The sequence below is a fragment of the Zea mays genome, chromosome 9 (genome assembly GCF_902167145.1).
Source record: "Zea mays cultivar B73 chromosome 9, Zm-B73-REFERENCE-NAM-5.0, whole genome shotgun sequence".
Taxonomy (NCBI): domain Eukaryota; kingdom Viridiplantae; phylum Streptophyta; class Magnoliopsida; order Poales; family Poaceae; genus Zea; species Zea mays.
The window spans coordinates 77,911,197-77,930,063 of record NC_050104.1 but is presented as its reverse complement, the minus strand read 5'-3'; the positions used below and the strand labels follow the sequence as shown (position 1 = coordinate 77,930,063).

Here is an 18,867-nt window from a genome sequence, read left to right as displayed (position 1 = left end):
GCTCCAATGCCTTAGAGCGGGATCTTATCTTCCTAGAAAGAAATGAGTGTTGCACACGGATAGCCAGCTACTCCTTATGAATGGGATGCATGCATATTTCAATTCATGAACTGAAGCTCGTAGAAATCCTTCCTATCCGCCTAGTTACCTATCCGGGCTTGTTTCGTAGAAATCCTACCTTGCTTTTGTTTTGAGAAAGACTATTTTTGAGTTTCTTCGGTGCAAAAGTAGGCAAGTCCGTTTCATATAGCTGCAAAAGTTAGCAAGTCCTTTTTCCCTAAGGAAACTCGATTTCCAATGAAAAAAGTGCGGATCACTGGGTCAAAAGTAGTGTTTTTCTAGTTTACCTCATAAATGCATGTTTTGAGAGCAATATTTTTCGGTCAAGTCCTAATCACTTAGCTGTAAAAGTAGGCTTTTTTCATCTCCCGAAACCTCCCCAAAACTCCACACCAAGCCTTTAGATACGCAAATATGAGCTTGCCTTGGCTTTATTGCCCTTATCGGATGGAAGTTACAGATGAGAAATGACGTATCTTACGTATCGAATCTCAAGTAACGGATGAGAATTGACGTATTCAAAGTGGAAAGAACGAATATCGATTCTCGTGGATGAACGGAGGAAATGGGAACTTGGTCTTTGCACTCTTCTTTCGGGGGGGTTATCCCATGACATGATAAAGACCAATCCAAAACTTCTTCGTTTCGTTGGTAGAACCAACGCCGACTCTTCTCTAAAATAATAGAGAGATCTTTTGATAGTATCACTTCTATCAATGCAATGAAAGAACTATCCCTTCCTATTTGTTTGTCCTAATGAGACAAAGAAGAGCCTCCTTCTTTACCACTTTAGGGGATGGGGGTGAAGGGGGGTTTACATACAACCGGGGCAAAGTGGTTTATGATTGAATCTCAGAGGCATTCTTATCATTTGGTAGATCCAAGTCCATGGCCTATTTCGGGTTCACTCGGAGCTTTGGCAACCACCGTAGGAGGTGTGATGTACATGCACTCATTTCAAGGGGGTGCAACACTTCTCAGTTTGGGCCTAATATTTCTCCTTTATACCATGTTCGTATGGTGGCGGGATGTTCTACGTGAATCCACGTTGGAAGGGCATCATACAAAAGCTGTACAATTAGGACCTCGATATGGTTCTATTCTCTTCATAGTCTCGGAGGTTATGTTCCTTTTTGCTTTTTTTTGGGCTTCTTCTCATTCTTCTTTGGCACCTACGGTAGAGATCGGAGGTATTTGGCCCCCAAAAGGGATTGGGGTTTTAGATCCTTGGGAAATCCCTCTTCTTAATACCCCTATTCTCCCTTCATCCGGAGCTGCCGTAACTTGGGCTCATCATGCTATACTCGCGGGGAAGGAAAAACGAGCAGTTTACGCTTTAGTAGCAACCGTTTTACTGGCTCTAGTATCCACTGGCTTTCAAGGAATGGAATATTACCAAGCACCCTCCACTATTTCGGATAGTATTTATGGTTCTACCTTTTTCTTAGCAACTGGCTTTCATGGTTTTCATGTGATTATAGGTACTCTTTTCTTGATCGTATGTGGTATTCGCCAATATCTTGGTCATCTGACCAAGAAGCATCACGTTGGCTTTGAAGCAGCTGCATGGTACTGGCATTTTGTAGACGTGGTTCGGTTATTCCCATTTGTCTCTATTTATTGGTGGGGAGGTATATGAAAGAAGGGAACGAATAAGTGGATTGAGGAATAAAAGCTCGAAGACAAAGAGAACTTTAAGAGAATGGAATCCTATTTAATATTAGCAATTCACATATAATCTTAAATAACGATCATCCTCCTCTGTGTGCAAAACGAAGCTGCCGTAGGTAGTTGTATTATTATGGAATTGTGTTTTGATTCCTAGTTTATAAACGTTGTAAGGTAACGTTTCTCGTTGGTAGTAGTTGTTGTTGGTTATAAACGTTAGTTGTTGTGAAGCATATGAGAATATGCCTGGTTTTGGGTAATATCTTAAGAGGTGCAACGTTCTCCGTGGGTGTTGGTACGAGTGTGGTTTTTCACAGGTCCGGAGACAAGAAAAGAGCCGAATTAGTGTAGGAATGGAGATTTCTACTTTCCGTAGTTGGGTTCGAACCTGAAGATGGTTTTGTGGTGTCTGCTTCGTCTCTAGATTATGCTTCGTCTCCAGAATCCCTACCCTAAAGAGTGAAATTGCGTAGCTTAAGGTAGGTGTTTCCCCAATCCGCGCAAAATAAACGTAAGGGCTGTCTATTGGTAATAGAATTGAAAGGGTAGAAGGTATCAACCCCTCGGCATTGTTGGAGAAGTTTAAGTGGGAGTAAGCATTGCCCCCTTACTTGTTCGTTGTCTATCTGTTCTACTAACCTAACCTGATGTCTACCTGTAGAAATCTATACTCGTTTGAACTACTCGATTGCTATTTTTTTGTCTTTCCTTTACTAATACTAACTACTAATAACGTGCGTGGAATAACGAGTTTTATTTTTTGGTCTGCTGATTGAAAGAGGAGTGTTAAAGCAATTCGCTTACGAAATCACAGTCCAAAGCAAAGCAACTACTTACTGGTTTAGCTCGTGTTTTCCTTTTTGAAGTAGTTTGGCAGACGCATCGATTGTTCGTGGCTGGTCACACGGCTCCGGTGCATCGGGCCACTCTCAATTGTGTGGTTCCGAAAAAACTAGGGCTCTTCTCGTATGAGCAGGCTTATCAACCACTCAGAATAGGGAGCTTCCAGCGGGAAGTCCAGCTTTGGGACGTTGCCCCTCCCTCGGATGAAAATAGATCTCGTGGAGACGGGCTTGACAAAAGTCAGTTAGCAAGCGGGTGTTCCATAAAAAAAAATAAACTAGGATTCTCGGATGATTCAAGCTTTTTCAAGAGTGAGTAAGTCTCCCTACTCATCGGAAAATTAACACTCTGAGGCGCTTATTCCTATTCCCACTTGAAAATCTACAGCCCAGTGCTCCGCCGTAACTTTAGTTAGGTCAAGCCTGCTTTCCGCACACTCTGTCATGTCCTCACTTCAACCCCCATTCTTTAGGCACCGTAATTTCGCTGCTTCTTTCTTCTTCCAACCAGACAAAACGTATGGATCGCTTCCTGCTTCCTTTCTTTGGAGAGAATGGGCTACGGCACCTACAAGAGCATATGCTCGGGCATCCATCCAATTATGGAATATTCAGGCCAGCAGTAAACGAATGAAGACAATGTCAAATGTCAGTGGTCATCATCCCTATAAGAAATATGGGGAAGCTTTGTACGCAATCCAAGCAAGTCAAGCAGGGACACTGAATCGGTAAAGAAACCAGCCTAAAGAGTATGTATTCACACTGGTACAGAACATAGATCAGATCGTAAGGGATAGAGGGATGCAATAATAAAGAAAGATCTTGATTTTATCTTTCCTTCCTTCCTGCTTAGGAAAGTTCGAGTTGCCGGGCCTCAGAGCCAATTCCTTAAGGAAAATCTGGTTTCTTACTTTATTTGTGTGGGGACCCATATTTCAATATGTTCAATTAACCTCACACCGGACTTTGTCACTTTGAAGCTCTAAGGTATCTCGTACAAATACGCAGGAGTCAGGACTCATCTAACTACTCTTTCAACTATCCCTACTCTTACTTAAACTGTCCCCCTAAGAAGTCATCAAATGGTAACACGATGCCGGGTGTGGCAGGGATCGAAAAAAAAGCATTAGCTCATTCGCAGAGAGAGAATGAGAGAAGGTGGATAATGGTTAGGGATGTAAGTACTAGAGTTTGGTAGGTTTGAATTGTGTGGCCAGGGGTATTGGTTACGATTCCAGTGGTCTTCAGGCGAGTTGACAAAACTACCCCTATGCGAAAAGAATGAAGCTGATGTGGTTGTTCCAATTTATGAAATTGACTTGCTCTTCTCTCGATTGAACCATTGCAACCAAGGATTGAAAAAAACTTCTATTTACTCGAGTTTCCATGTGATAGATTTTTCCTACGGAAACGTTTCCTTTTTTGTTAGAAACCCAGCTCTTTCCTTTCCCTTCCTGACCATGAAACAGGCTAGCGCCTTTTATGAACTCTTATCCAAAATCTCTCATCAATCAAAGTCTGTTCCTTCTACTGCACCTCAAGCACCTCCGGTTCAGGTCTTTTATGATTGTGACCAATTTCCTGGCCCGTTGGAAGGCCAAAGCAGCCCAAGTGATTGATCTCTCCCCAGAAAAGGAACAAGTTCGGATAATGATGAATAACATGAGTAGGCAATACCATGACTATTTCTATTTCCAAGCGATGACCACGCTCTTTGATTGAAGCAGCCACTCGTATTGAAGATGCTATCTACAATGGGATGGGACTCATGGATCACAGGTCAAAGAGGCAGATCCAAAAGGAAAGAAGATAGCCCTGGGGGGAACAAGCAAGAACAGTGAAGTGAATATCTTGTCTGACGGAAAACCAAAGACACTCAGGACTTTCACTCCGTTCGGCATAACTCTCAGCCGCGCCTTGGAAAATAAGCTTAAGAAGCATGCTGTACTTCCTCCTGCCAATATAAACATGATCGAGCCAACATTGTCGAGTTGGTAGTCTCTGACTCCCTCCTTATTACGCCAGCCGGAGAAAAGGGAGAAACCGATGGTAGAGACATGACTGGAATCCAGGAGACTGACGAGATTGAGCCCCCCTATCGTAAGAATAGAACGCGAAGCCAGGTTGATTGATGCCGATGTAGTGCATATTCTCGTAGGAGATGATAGTTTCATCACGAGCGAGAATCTCCCACCATCTGCTAGATCTTGTTCTTGGTTCTGTTGGCTACTCTCTGGTGGGGCCCACCCTATGTTGTCCCAGTGTGTAAACTTGCCTATGATGGGGTATTGATGCAATAATACATGAGGGCCGATGTAATTGCATCATACTCAAGAGGATGAGGAGGTCATCTAAACCCTAATACCTAAGTAGGATAAGACAATCTCTTTTATCCCTAAGCAATTTTATTGATAGAATATAGCCTGGTAAGCACTAACCTTGTCAGCAAGCTGAATAACCTATCCCTAATAAGCTAGCCCTAGTGAGTTCTTGAAAGTAAGGCAGTAGTCTCTAAGGACGAGCTTTGACCAGTAGTGAAAGTGAAAAGCGAATAAGAATTGATTTCTTAACTTATCTTTTTTCAAGTAAGAGTCTACTCTACTCTACATAGTAGGCTAGAACTAGGGCTCTACGGCTGGCGTCCACTTGCAAAGGACCAATTCGACTCTGAGTTGTCGTAAAGAAAATCCTTTGGCACTTTCATGCGTGATGGGTTGAAGCCACTCCATATAAAAGCGTTGTCAAGTAGGCAAGGTGTGGAAAGTAAGCTGCTTCTTCTATCAAAGAGATAAATAGGGCATTCCTTCCATGCCTATTCTTCAATGGAAGGTGCTCCATCCTCCTTAGATGTCACCAGCCCTGCCTGGGCGAGGGAGGGAAGAGATGGCTAGTAGGGATTTAAGAGCAGTAAGGCGAGCTATCGTTGTAAAGAAGAAAGTGTCTTTCAAAACTTTTTCTTCCAAAAGAAAAGTACTACTTTCGTTTTGGTGATTGAATGAGGAAATAGGGAAATGAACTCTTTAGTTTAATGAGCGTGCTCGAACCGACTAAATAGAAAAACCATGTTTACGAAAAATAGTAATTTTATCTGGCTCTTTTTCCTGTACTAACTCGAATAAGCGGTGGATCACTATGCTTTGGCCGTTTTTTTTTTCAACAAAAGCAGTGCGAATCTATGAGTGAAAGCTCGAAGAAAGGGCACAGGGTCTCTAGTCTGGAAAGCGAATCAGCCCTTATGGGGATGCACGCTACGGAATAAATCCCGTTTGCCTTTCTGAAGATATATTTCTTACTTCTAGAGTGAAAAGTTTTTCACTACTTTATCTTTATCTTTATCACATGTTGTAATGTATTGTAAAGCATCTTGGAAAGCCCTTGATATGCTTTCTTCCTACTTGCCCGCATCAGAGCAAGCAGAGGTGGAAACAGCAAAGTCAAAGGTCAGATATAGCCTTCCCGCGCGGGATCGCCCTAACTAGTCATAATGGTATGCTGGGTATCGATGTCTTACTTAAGCTGGTGGAACGTAGTGAAGGAGAGCTTCCTTTCTCTCTCTCTATGAAGCTATAGATCATCTATCGGAGAAATAGGTCTTGCTGCCTCCTTTCCTTCTCCAGCTTCGGTCTCGCTCACGGATCTCAAGAGACTAAGAATCACGAATGTGCTTAGGTCCCTCCTCACACTCTTTGTAGTACCTCCAGTCTCCTCTACTAAATCATTCTCTTCAGCAGTATCAGGTGCCAAGGAATCCTTGTATTCGGTAAAAAAGCTATGCTAAGAATCAGCATATCCCTTGCGCAAGCAAGAGCGATTTATTAAATAAATCAAGGATTCTTGTTAAATATAAGAAATCAAAGTATTACACGCCAATATCCCTTTTAATCTATAATCAGGGGATTCATTCTTACTATAAGTGTTATGAGATCAAGTAGGCATGAGATAGAGGGTTTTGGTTGTAGCAGAAGCACCCTTCTTGGTTCTCCGTGCTAGAGTATCACTACGTTTGGCTTCATTTGTCAACCTTCTAATCCCTTGTCCTATAAGGGAAGGGATTATACCATGTGGCCTGCTATTCTATCTTAAGGGGAAACCACTCACTCTCTTGACTATCCTCCGTAAGGAGATTTGTATGAATGAAGCATCAACCAATGTTAATAGCCAGTTGTTGGATCAGAATAAACTACCCCAGTTCAGTCTTCTTTCCTCGTTCGGAATAGAGATCCAATACCTGCTTTCATAGAGCGGCAATAGCGAAGTACTCTTAAGATAAGAAGCATCTCGATGCGATGCCAAAACTCCTCTACATGCGCGCGGTATGAAGATCGAAGTAGCTCCTAGTCTAATGGAAGCCCGAGATCTTGATCCTAACCTACTCGTCTATGGTCCGGTAGACTTGTTGGCCACTTTGTGAGGTGCTACCTTTGATGCCAAGGATTATCGACGATCTGCTCATACTCATGGTATAGCTGCTGATGCTAAGTCTATCTATGTAGTGGATGTAAAGAAGCAAGTCGCACAACACTTCTCTAGTCTATCTAATGCTGGTGCAGCTTATGGATCGGCAGAGCACTATGCGACAAAAGTTCGGGCGAATCCGTGACACTAATGAAGTCATGGATAACCTGAACGTACAAATCTGCACCAGCGCGTAATTCCGAAATACATATCCTGATGCTGGTGATACATACGATCTCTCTGATGGCCCGAGGTGAGGGTTGTATATAGTTAGCCCTATATGTATCCTCTCAGGTATCTCCCTCCCCATACCTATACAGACATAGACTACCTAGAGTTAGAGTATTTGGGTATTGCTATCCCTACGCAATGTGTTGACTCGGTTTCCTTCCTGTGGTCATTGCTCTGGTAATCAAACATTAACATGACACTCTCTATCGTACTCTTTCTTCTCGGTATCCTAGGATTCGTCCTCAACCGAAAGTAGATAGATCATCCTCATGCTGATCTCAATTGAAATCATGCTGCTAGCTGTGACAGTACTAGTGATTGTAAGCTCATTCTCATTCGATGATATCGTAGGACAAACATCTAGTATCTACATCATCGCTATTGCAGGTGCAGAATAAGCTATAGGTATAGGTATTCTTGTAGCATATTACCGTCTACAAGGAGAAATTTAACTAAGCTAACATGTATCGTCCTTCGGGCCCTAGGGTCTATTCTGACTCTCCCTATGCTAGGTGCAATGGGTGCAGGACTCCTTGGACGTAAGGTAAGAAAAACTGGTGCACATATTATTACTTGTGTAGCTATGTGTACAACAGCTCTCCTATCTTACGTAGCATTCTATGAAGTGGGTCTATCAGGATCACCTGTATCAATTCGACTTGGTAGCTGAATCGATTCAGAATGGCACAGTTGACTGAGGATTCCTATTCGATAGCCTAACCGCTCATCGAAGACCTCGCTGTAGTAACTGTATAAGCACTAGTACACATCTTCTCGTTAAGCTATATGATATGGCAGGAGATACACACAACCAACGATTCTTCTCAGACCTCTCTATGTTAACATTCTTTATGCTTGTGCTCGTAGCTGGGGACAACTACCTAATTATGTTCCTAGGTTGAGAAGGTATCGGGGTAAGCTCATACCTACTAATCAACTTATGATATACACGACTCCAAGCTAACAAGTCTGCTATTAAGGGCGGCCCTTACTGTGAACCTAGTAGGTGACACATTCCTTAGCGTAGGATTCTTTGCTATGCTATTCCTATTCGGTAACCTAGACTATGCAACAGTATTAAGTATCGTATACTAATGAATATGCACTGACAATCACTGGACTACTATTCCTATTGGAACCATCCATTGCGATGTCTGCCTGATCGAACTCGCCCTCGGAGGAAAAACTCTCCTCTTTCCACTCAAGTATGTTGCACCGTATCTGGTGTGGTATCCTCTCTTTTGATATTTATGCTTACGAAAGCCCATATTGTAAATAAAGAGCACTTCTTCCTTATCCTTATCCTTATCCTTAGTAGCTTGATTGCTGTTACACCTGTACTGCGGATCTTTACTATACTATGGCATTGGTCAATTGAAATCGTAAGAGGTTGAGAAGATCCTTTTCTCATCTGATGCTTTGTTGTTTGCTCCGAGACTCATAAGAGGTGAAAGAACACAATGTTACTACCGGATTTCAAGTGAGTGTACCGGTCTTGTCACTACAGATGGTAGTTGCCGAACCCATTGTTGAACACGCAGCCTTCTTACCGAGAAAAAACAAAATGCTAGTTCTAACGAACAGCGTTTGTCCCATCGACGAAGGCTAATGAGACTTGCCTTTCTTTGCCCTTGATTCTACTATAGATATAGATATAGATATAGATATAGATATAGATACGGTGCTGCAAATTCGCAAGCTGATCCTAATCCTAAGTATAAGTCAAAGTATAAGTCAAAGTAAAATCTTTGTCTCAAACCATCCCAGCAAGAGGATGCGCCTAGCGCTAGTTGCTCAATCCCTTGCTTGTTTGTTTTCATAAAAAGAATGGTTCTTTTATGCAATTATGAACGGGCAGGCCTCTTGTGGATTCCTCCAACTCCATGAATGAAGGGGGGAGTATGAGGAAGGCCGATTTTCTTTCTATATGAAGATGAAAAAAGGATCAGGGTCAAACATTTCTGACTTTTGTTGAGTATGACTGAATGAGGAAGAGCTCCTTATGTGGTATCACTTTACCACCATCTGAAATGCGCGAAACTCCGATTGGTGGAAGCCAGTCCATGAAGATTCTCCCTTCTCTTACGTGAAATTCCCCTCTTTCGGTAAGCATCCAGTATCTCAGCAAATGAACATTTCTCTAAGCTTATCCTGTAGCTTATACGTCGTTTGAAAGCTGCTCCAAGGATCCAACGAATAGCTAAGGTTTGTTGACGATCCCTGGCTACAATCCCAGGAACATCATAAATAGTACCTGCGACTCCTACTTTGACCACTTCGCATATTGGCTTTATATTATCTACGGCGTCAACCATAAGTTTGATTACATCGCGTTCAGTTCGAGCTAGGCGGTGAAAAGTTTTATAAACAATAGCACGAACTCTCGTTCTTTTACCATCGATCATGCGAAAGTTTACCAATTTCTTGATCAATTCTTTTTGCTCACCATCAAAGTCCCCCATATAGCTGAGAATTTCCGAGCAATTGGAAGCCGCTTTCGATGACGAGGCCGATAAATTGATATTACGCGATCGTTACTGTCCATCTTTTTCAGCTCTGCTCCCAAAAGAGAAAGGAGACTTAAAGATCAATATGTGGGCGTAGGTTTTTCCAACGAAACGAAAAAAAGAACATTCGAACAAATAGACTTGATTCCATGACAAAACAAAATGCTAGTTCTAACGAACAGCGTTTGTCCCATCGACTTTACTTTGGCCAATGATACTACTACTACTATATACTATATACTATATACTATATACTATATACTATACGCGTTTTCTGAGGAGCAACATGAGACTTGATTTTCCGTTGGTTTTTCTATTTTCTAACGAAAGTATTAATTAATATGCAGGATAATATAAATGGTTGGTTTTGTTCAATACTTAGGTATAGGTAGGGCTGACTACGCCACCTCAGCAGCTGGGACTGGAATTGCTTACAATGCATCTGGCCACTGACTGAATTCGAAGTAGGGCCAGTGTATAAAGACCGGCTTATCTCTCTTAAGACTTAGTCCACTTTCTACTAGAATCAGATTTTCTAGTTTGCAAGCAGGTGTGCCAGCTGTAACAAAAACTTACGGCTTAGGTGGATTTCTTTAGTCAGTCTATAACTCAGGCTTTTCTTTATAGGACTCCCACACAAGTAAGTAGCTAGCTAGCTGGTATTGCCAAAGCCAAAAACACTGCTGCATTCGAAAAGGCGAACCGCGCGGACCCGACTTCTTCCTTTTATGCTGAAACTAGCCGCCGGGGGAAAAGAGCCCGGAAGGGTAAAAAAAACAACTAGAAGCCATTGGGCTATTACTGCTACAGCGAGATATTGCCTGAAAGAGTTATCCCAAAAGAAGGTTCTTCTGAAACGAGTGCTCAAGCCAACAAGCAAACGTATACTTGATTTTCTTCTTTTCTTGCAGCATTCCTAAACTCAAAGCTCTATATTCTATTCTTACGCTTCCAATATTCTCTTCCAAAAGCAATAGGTTGTCGACAGAAGTCAATGAAGCAACGTTTGAAAGAAACAACACTTCTTTCTCAATTTCCACTTTAGATAGGAGAGTCTGGTCCTTATATGAAACTGGTATGCCAAGTGGAATTCTGAGTACGGTTGTATAGGACTGCTTTCAAGATAGCGAGCAAGACCTACTCTCCTGGAATGGGGCTAGTCAAAAGAAGACACCTTGATAAGGATTTGCTAACCTCTGACTCCCTTTCACTTCATATTGGAATATATGAAACTCTCAAAGATGTGCTTTCACTTTGATGACAAGATTCTCATCACGTACTTACTCTTACATAGCTCAATCAATCTGCTAGAAAGCTCTGCTCAGAATGAATTTATGGGGTATTAGCCACAGCAAGTATAAAATAAGTTTCTTTGGAAAGCAAGAACGAAGTAGGCGAGGAAAGGCATACATAGGTCAGAAAAGTATGCATGGTCGTCACGGCACGGGTAAGGATTCTCATTCCAGCATTCTTGGGTCTAGTTTTGTTTGGACTTGGGCTTAGATGTAGTGGGTTCTTGGGCCACAGCTTTACCTATCAAAACCTTCGAAGGAGCATTAGTCTTTGACACATCAATCAACCCGGCGTAGGAGCATGGGATTTGGACACATCAGCACCAAACCAGTTGTTGAAGTGGAGTATGAGCTTCTATCCAATCGAAAGAAGAAGCAAAGGCTTTTCGGTAAAGTATCCGTTTTTTAGTGGTCCTTGCATTCACTCCTCCAAGGAGGTGGTAATTCATCCATAGTACGTACGCCTATCTATGGAAAAGTTCTTTTGTTGCTTCAGCTGTCAACGCATTCTCAGCCCCTGCATAATGTTTTTATTAATAAGCTCTCTATCGGCCGAAAAGGTCTTCTTTAGACCAGCGGATGGATAAGGCTTAGTTTTGTGCTTTTCACCTTCCACCGGCTTCGAGGCAAAGATATCCGGGGCCCTATTCTTATATTCACGTTAATGAATGGATGGGTAGCACGGAAAAGTAAGTGCTAACAAGATGAAAGGATTGTCCAATACACATACATACCAGTTAGAAGAGGGAAGGGTGGCCTCAGCTGTCGGAGCCAAGCATCGGATGTACTTCCTCGATGAAAAGGCACTGGATAGCGATAGACGTACGATTTCAATCAATTCTCTAGGGGCCCTGGAGAATTGATTGAAACAAGTCAAGTATTGGCGTAGTCATATACATATATCGTCCTTGGCTCGTAGGCGTAATTCGTATTCGTATTTGTTATTAATTTCTTTACTACGTCGTAGGAATATCTCTAAATAGGAATCGTATGTACATGTTTCGTATTGTGATAAAGCACCTATGCCGCTAGAAATAGTAGCGCCTTAAAGAAGGCGTTATTTACAAGATGGAATAGTGCTACGTCATAAGCAGAAAGACCACAAGCCATAAATGGGTTACCTAGCCACATAATTACAGACAGGGACCCAACTCTTAGGCCAGTCCGAAGGGCATTGATGGAACAAACAAAGGTAGAAGATCTTGATTCTCTGCAATTCGGCTTCAACCCGATGGAGCTCTCTTCAAAACATATCTTTCGGCGTCAGTCTTTCCTGCCTTACCTTAACCCCGCTTTCACGTGGCGATTCGGTATGAGGTTTCTCTGATCTGTTTACGGTATTCTTGAAGCTTTCTTTCTTGGTCACCGGACAGAGTGAGAACTGCTCTGCTTGCTTTCTTTCCCTAGCACACACTTAGTAGATAGTAGGCACAACTCCGCTAAGAGCTCATCGAACTTTACTTGTAGAGTGAGACCTGTGCTCGATATGGTTCATTTCAGTGCTCTTTCTCTCGGTATGGTTCACCACATGCCTGTGATCTCTCTCAAGCTAGGTATCGGAGAAGTCCGTCATGGAATTGAAGTGGTAGAGTGGTAAGTGGGCGTACGGTCTATGTATTTCTTATCAGTGGCATTAGTTCCTTTTCATTCTCTAGATAGATGAACAAGCTTCTCTTTATATTATAGAATAGAAAGGATCAAAAGGGCTCTCTCATCTCCTATTTGTTTGAGCCATTCATTATAGTGGTGGTGCCGGGAAGGCAGCTTAGCACTCTAGTCCTTTTGAGTAAGGAATTGTAGCACGGGCAGGCAAGAGACAACCTAGCGAACTGAAACATCTTAGTATAGTATAGTATAGTAGAGAATTTGGCGTTGCCACATAAACATATAAGTAAGGTTGTGGACCAACTATCCGGCATAGAGGGAAAAAAAAGCAGTGTGCCTTCTACTCATCGCCCAATGGGTACTCGACCGACTTCAATTGGTTCACGATGTGGTTGAACTCGCTTATCGGCGAGGTACTTTAGGCCATTTTGAGGAGCCGACGCAGGGCAGGGCAGGAGATGAAGTTTGTTTGAACTAAAGGGCGAAAGCTATATATAAATATACCGAAATGAAAGAACTGCTGTTATTAGCAATTGAAAGTTGGGGAAATCGCTCAGTTGGTTAGAGTGCTGGCTCTGGGAATCCACGGATCACGCCACACTCGGACAGTTCGCCCATTGCCAATATGCCAGATGATGGATTCCTTGGTTTTAGTTAGTCGCTGCTCTTTCTATGGCAGTGGTTGATCCTCTCGTCGTGGGTCGGTTTAGTCATTAGCTCGAGAGGACAGGGGAGAGATAGGAGACAATCTATGTAACCTTAGCCTACCCCAATAGTAAGTATCGGAAAAAGGACTCCTTCTCGAAAGAGATAGGCAGTCATCGCATTATCTACTTGATTATGATATTTATTTTTATCCAACGGATAATGCAAATCGCCTATAAATTAAAGTGAAAGTTCAGTACGAACTGGTAGAGCGAGAGCAGCTAGTTTAGAAGGAAAAGAAAAAGGGCGCCTACTCAGTGGTAAGTTAGGTCATTCCTTTCCGGCTATCAGAAAAGAGTATGATCGAGGGTCCCATAAGGCAAAGGGAAGGTGCTCCCCCGACCTACTACCCTCGGAGAGATTCCTACGGTTGCAATGGTGAGTTGTGAACTTTGTAGAGCTTCGTTCTAGTTCCATCATTTTTCTGCATTCTTTCTAAAGTGCTAGTTTCCTCTATTTCTAATATCAGAGTAACACGGGAATTCTCTCTGGGAATCCGCTCCCCCTGCTTGCTTGTATTGGGCATTTGGCAGAGGCAGGTTCTCCATCATTAAGAGGCTTCTCACTTTGGTATCGATATGCGTCTGAACTCCTCCACTCTTTCACTAGGGGTACACACAACTCTGGACTTGTGCAGCTAATAGATTACTTTCTCAAAACAGCCTATTTTGGAGGAAATGCCCATGGGAATACGGTTCTTGGGATACCACAGGGGAGTACCATCTCACCGGTCCTTATGAACAGCTTTCCCCACTGAATCATTAGATCACCCGCTTATGTTCCCTAGTTGTCCAGGTGTGACCTAGTTTGCTTAGTAAGTATGGAAGGACAAAAGACGAGTACAGATGACTACTATTCTCCGGCAGAAAGTCACTCATTTCCTCTTAAAGGTCCCAAAGATATGAGTAAAAAACTCTTCCAAATCAAAGATTTGCCTATTCTTCGTAGTACGAGAATACTCTTACTTCTCATTGACACAGACGAGAAAGAAGTAAGTAGAATAAAGGAAGAATGTTAGTATAGTAAAAGGAAAAGAAAAATCCATTATATATGCTATATCTCATTCACTGAGTAGTGCAATAAGCAACTATTCGTTGACACCAACTCACTTATACTTGAAGACAGGAACATAGTAAAGTCAGCTAATCCATTGACACATTCTCTATTCTAAGACAAGAAAAAAGAGTAACTGAAGAATAGTACTCTTTCTATTGTTCATTTCCTATGAATCTTTCTTCATTCACTTCATTGAAAAGATATTGTGCATTTACCTAATTTCCTGTCATAGATAGTCTAGTGAAGCTAGCTTACTAATGCCAAGAACTACTACTCACCAAAACCTATCCTTACTAATACACGGCTATATGATATTCTTATTTATTATTCTATTTCTATATTTACTCATATTCTAGTTTCGTAAAGCTATACTTTAGAGAAGGAAAGAGAGATTCTAGGACCACTTGCCCATAAGAATAAGACCGAACTTAACTACCTGTAACTGCCCCAACTGCCCATGTGTACTAACCCCCCGAAATCACTTTCCCTACTGCTACGTTGAAATGAAAATGCCCGCCTCCAATCCGCTTAGTTAGACCAGACTCTCAGACATATGATTGTTGAGTTAGCCAAGTGAGGGGTTCGTTCAGCCCGTCAATAAAGCTATTCTCGGTATAGAAATAGATAAGAAGAGCTCCAATTAGGGGCAGGCGCAATAAGGAAGGATTGACGAGACCCACCGGAACTTCAACTTTCAGTCTTCTATACGTTACCTGCCTGGAAACATGTTGGGTCGTGTCTTAACATTCCGTTCTAAGAAAGATTCCACCTCTCCTCGACTACCGAGAACCAGCCTTCTTTCTCCAGCTAGAGGAGAGAGGTTTCTTTCATGTTATATTCAAAAATTGAATACCCTCATGTCTTTACTATACTATGTGTACAAATCCGGCACTTAAAGCGGTACTCCCTCCCTAGGGAATGAATGCACGTCCAATTAGAAACTCCCCTCCCTACGTGGGACCTATCTTCCTAATGCCTTGCTTCAACTACTACTTAGAGTTCTCCAACGGACCTGTAGATATGGTATCTAGTTTGCTTTGAATAAATCAAGTTGTAAGAAAGTGATCTATCTCATAGTTCTCCATACCCAAAACCATTTATTTCACTGCAAAGACGAGTACGACAAGAAGAGAGGAGTAGTACAAAAGACCCATATCATAGAAGAGTGAGACCTCCATAAACTCTTACCTATCCCAATAGACACATGACCTAGCCTAGCCCCCACCGCCCTATTTCCTGTACCCACGTTCTTTCAATGCCAATACTGCTACTCATACATATGAGACGGCAGAAAAATGGGCGAGAAAAAACATATCTACTTTACTAGACTAGTAATACCAAGTAACGTAACGATTCTAGTTTTATTAGACTCCTTACAAGCCCTATTTTTTACAAGTCATAGAGTCATCCGCCCTGTTTTCCTCCTATGCTTCTCTATTCCTATCAATAAGCCCTTCTCCCGATATTCCTATCAAGAAGAACTCTCTCTGCCTGGCTTTGCTAGCTTCGTTCTCCTTACCATAAAGTCTATTTATTATATTATTGGATCCGACCTGTGAGAAACCAATCGGAGTTCCTACATTGGTATTACTAGTTGAGCCTATATGAGCGTACGTTGGATACGGTGCAGTTATATAAGCTAAGAAAGAGCTGCTTATAAAACCTTCTAATATACTGATCGGTGGCTAGGTCATTGGTGCTTCTGCTTTTCTTGCCTCCAACCATGCGGTACAAGCTCAGATATCTTTAGATTGAGCTAAGTGATATCGCTAGGCAACCCCAGCGAACTTCCAACCTAGATCAGTCCTAGAAGTTCGTTGCTCTGATACCGAATCACGGAAGAAGAAGAAAAAGCCATTTAAAGACCCAAATATTCAGTTATATCTTATAGCAGTCAGTGGAAAAATGATCATCGGTTCACGGATTGTTTTCACTCTGTTCTTCGCTTGAATGGAAGATCCGACCTGTGAGAAACCAATCGGAGTTCCTACATTGGTATTACTAGTTGAGCCTATATGAGCGTACGTTGGATACGGTGCAGTTATATAAGCTAAGAAAGAGCTGCTTATAAAACCTTCTAATATACTGATCGGTGGCTAGGTCATTGGTGCTTCTGCTTTTCTTGCCTCCAACCATGCGGTACAAGCTCAGATATCTTTAGATTGAGCTAAGTGATATCGCTAGGCAACCCCAGCGAACTTCCAACCTAGATCAGTCCTAGAAGTTCGTTGCTCTGATACCGAATCACGGAAGAAGAAGAAAAAGCCATTTAAAGACCCAAATATTCAGTTATATCTTATAGCAGTCAGTGGAAAAATGATCATCGGTTCACGGATTGTTTTCACTCTGTTCTTCGCTTGAATGGAATTCTTCTTCTGCCTAGCTTTTGGTTCTCTTTTAGGATCGTCACGTTATACGTTACTCTTTCGTGCCGTAGTTACTCACTGGGGATGAAAGCCAAGAACTAAACGATCAAGAAAGAGGCAAATGAGAAAGAAGAAGGAGCAGGGTCTCGTGTCCACTAAGAAAGCAGACAGTCCAGTCTAGCATCTCTATATCTAATTGAGTGGAATAAAAACACATTATCGAAAGAGTTCTTTCGAGAAATTATGATTCAGACGAAAGTGGTCAGTTCTGTTCTATTTGAATCTGAGCCGCGGAATCAGCATCTACCCAATCCTCAGTCGTACAATGAAGGCTTTAAACCAAATAAGTTAGAGGCAGCAGTGAAACAAGAAATTACCGAGCGAGCACCAGGCTTGGGAATATGTTGAAAGATGGAAATGCAGAGAAGAGGTAAGAGGAAATTATACAGGCTTGCCTACAATCCCTTTCCTTGTCAGAAAAGCAATTTCACCCCTAACTTAAGATGCTTACCTACCACTACTACTGGCTGGAGGCAATGGCTTTAGGATATGCCCTGACCGAGCTACGTATCTTTCCTATGGGTGGGTGAAAAATAAAAGTACTAGGAAGAAATGTGCTTTTTGTGCGTGCTTTTTTTCTAGCAAAAGTGCTGCAATAGAATTTTTAAAAAGCTTTATTTAAAAGAAAAAGTATCATTCGCAAAGCTAAACAAAGTAAAGTAGAGAAAAGGGGGTCATCCCCTTGGCCAGACTGAGCATCAAGCCAGCCAAGAAGTCAAAGCTGAGAAGGAGTGACTCGCATGAGTCAACACTTACTACTCAGGTCCGGTAGAGCAATCTCAAATTATCATATAGAAAGAAACTCTCGACGGGAGGAGTAGTTTCAAATAGAAGTGAAGTAAACAGATTCAAGTTAGCCCAGTGTAGATCCTTGGAAAAGCAGTTCAAAGCAAAGGTTTTGTTATTGAAAGCACTACTTTTACATATACATATATATGAAGATGAGTTTTATCAAATCCTGTGGTGACTTCCCAAGCCAAGGTAAAAATGTGAAGTAAGGATTTCCCATATATATGAAACTAAAATGAACCCTCCTCGGCTAAGGTTGAATCAGATATAGAAGAAGCGGAAGCAGGAAGCTGAAGGATATCCGTAGCGAATGAGGAATAGGACATGCATGTGAGCTAGCGAAAAGGGAATAGCACATTCTCTAGGGTTCGTATCAAGCGCTAGCAAATGGAGAGGGTCAATCGAATCCGTATCCTCGAGCGCTGGGTCTGTCCTCTAATGAGGAGCTCCTTGCTTTTTTGATCCGTGAATCCGGATCTGTACCTTCATCTGAAAACTATTCGCCGGTTGTCCGCATTCCTCTCCTCGAGCGAAAGGTGTTCCCACGCAATCGCTATCGCTGTTCCTACGACGTAGTCAATACGCATTGGAATAATGGCATCCCCTCCACCGTAGTAAAGTAAGAAGTAACGGGTCTACGCCCAGCTTCCTTGTTCGGTTCTGGTTACGGGAACGGTTGACTTTCGAAATAAAATACCCTTCTTCCCCGTTTTGCAAATTCACCTAGAGCTAGCGAAGCGAGTCCGTTTCCAGCGATGAAGAGCTTTTTTATTTAATGAAATATTGGTCTACGCCCTCCTTTGATGCCCAGAGGAAGAAAAGCGAAGGAAAGAATACTATCTATAACTATAACTATAAGGGAAGGGAAGGGAAGGATATTGATAAAAAATAGGAAATGGAAGTAGATGAGCGTCTGTCAGGTGCTTGTTGACATTTATATTGGAAAAGAGCTTTCGGTTCTATTCCTTTTTAGTTTTAAGTAAAGGCTTTTTATCGACGAATAAATAAGCTCTTTCTACTTTGCCTTAAAAGCTCGTCCTAAGGAAAGCAATTTGAACTTGCTTGAGAAGATAGCAGAAGTTCTAGTTATTACAGCTAAAGTGATAGCAACTCATGAACGAAGTGCTCGACCATAGATAGGGAACGAGCGGAAAAAAAGTAGCGAGTGGAGCCATAGAAGAAAACTTTTTTCTTTAGGTCAAGGTGATAGCAAACCATTTTTACAATGGCA

At 42.1% G+C, this 18,867-nt stretch overlaps 1 pseudogene across 1 annotated transcript; it reads left to right on the top strand.

Annotated features, from left to right (window-relative positions):
- The first annotated feature begins 826 nt into the window (after positions 1-826).
- On the top strand, positions 827-14,393 carry LOC118473350 (cytochrome c oxidase subunit 3-like; annotated as a pseudogene). Its single transcript, XR_004852680.1, has one exon. The product of XR_004852680.1 is annotated as a cytochrome c oxidase subunit 3-like (transcript).
- Positions 14,394-18,867: the final 4,474 nt, after the last annotated feature.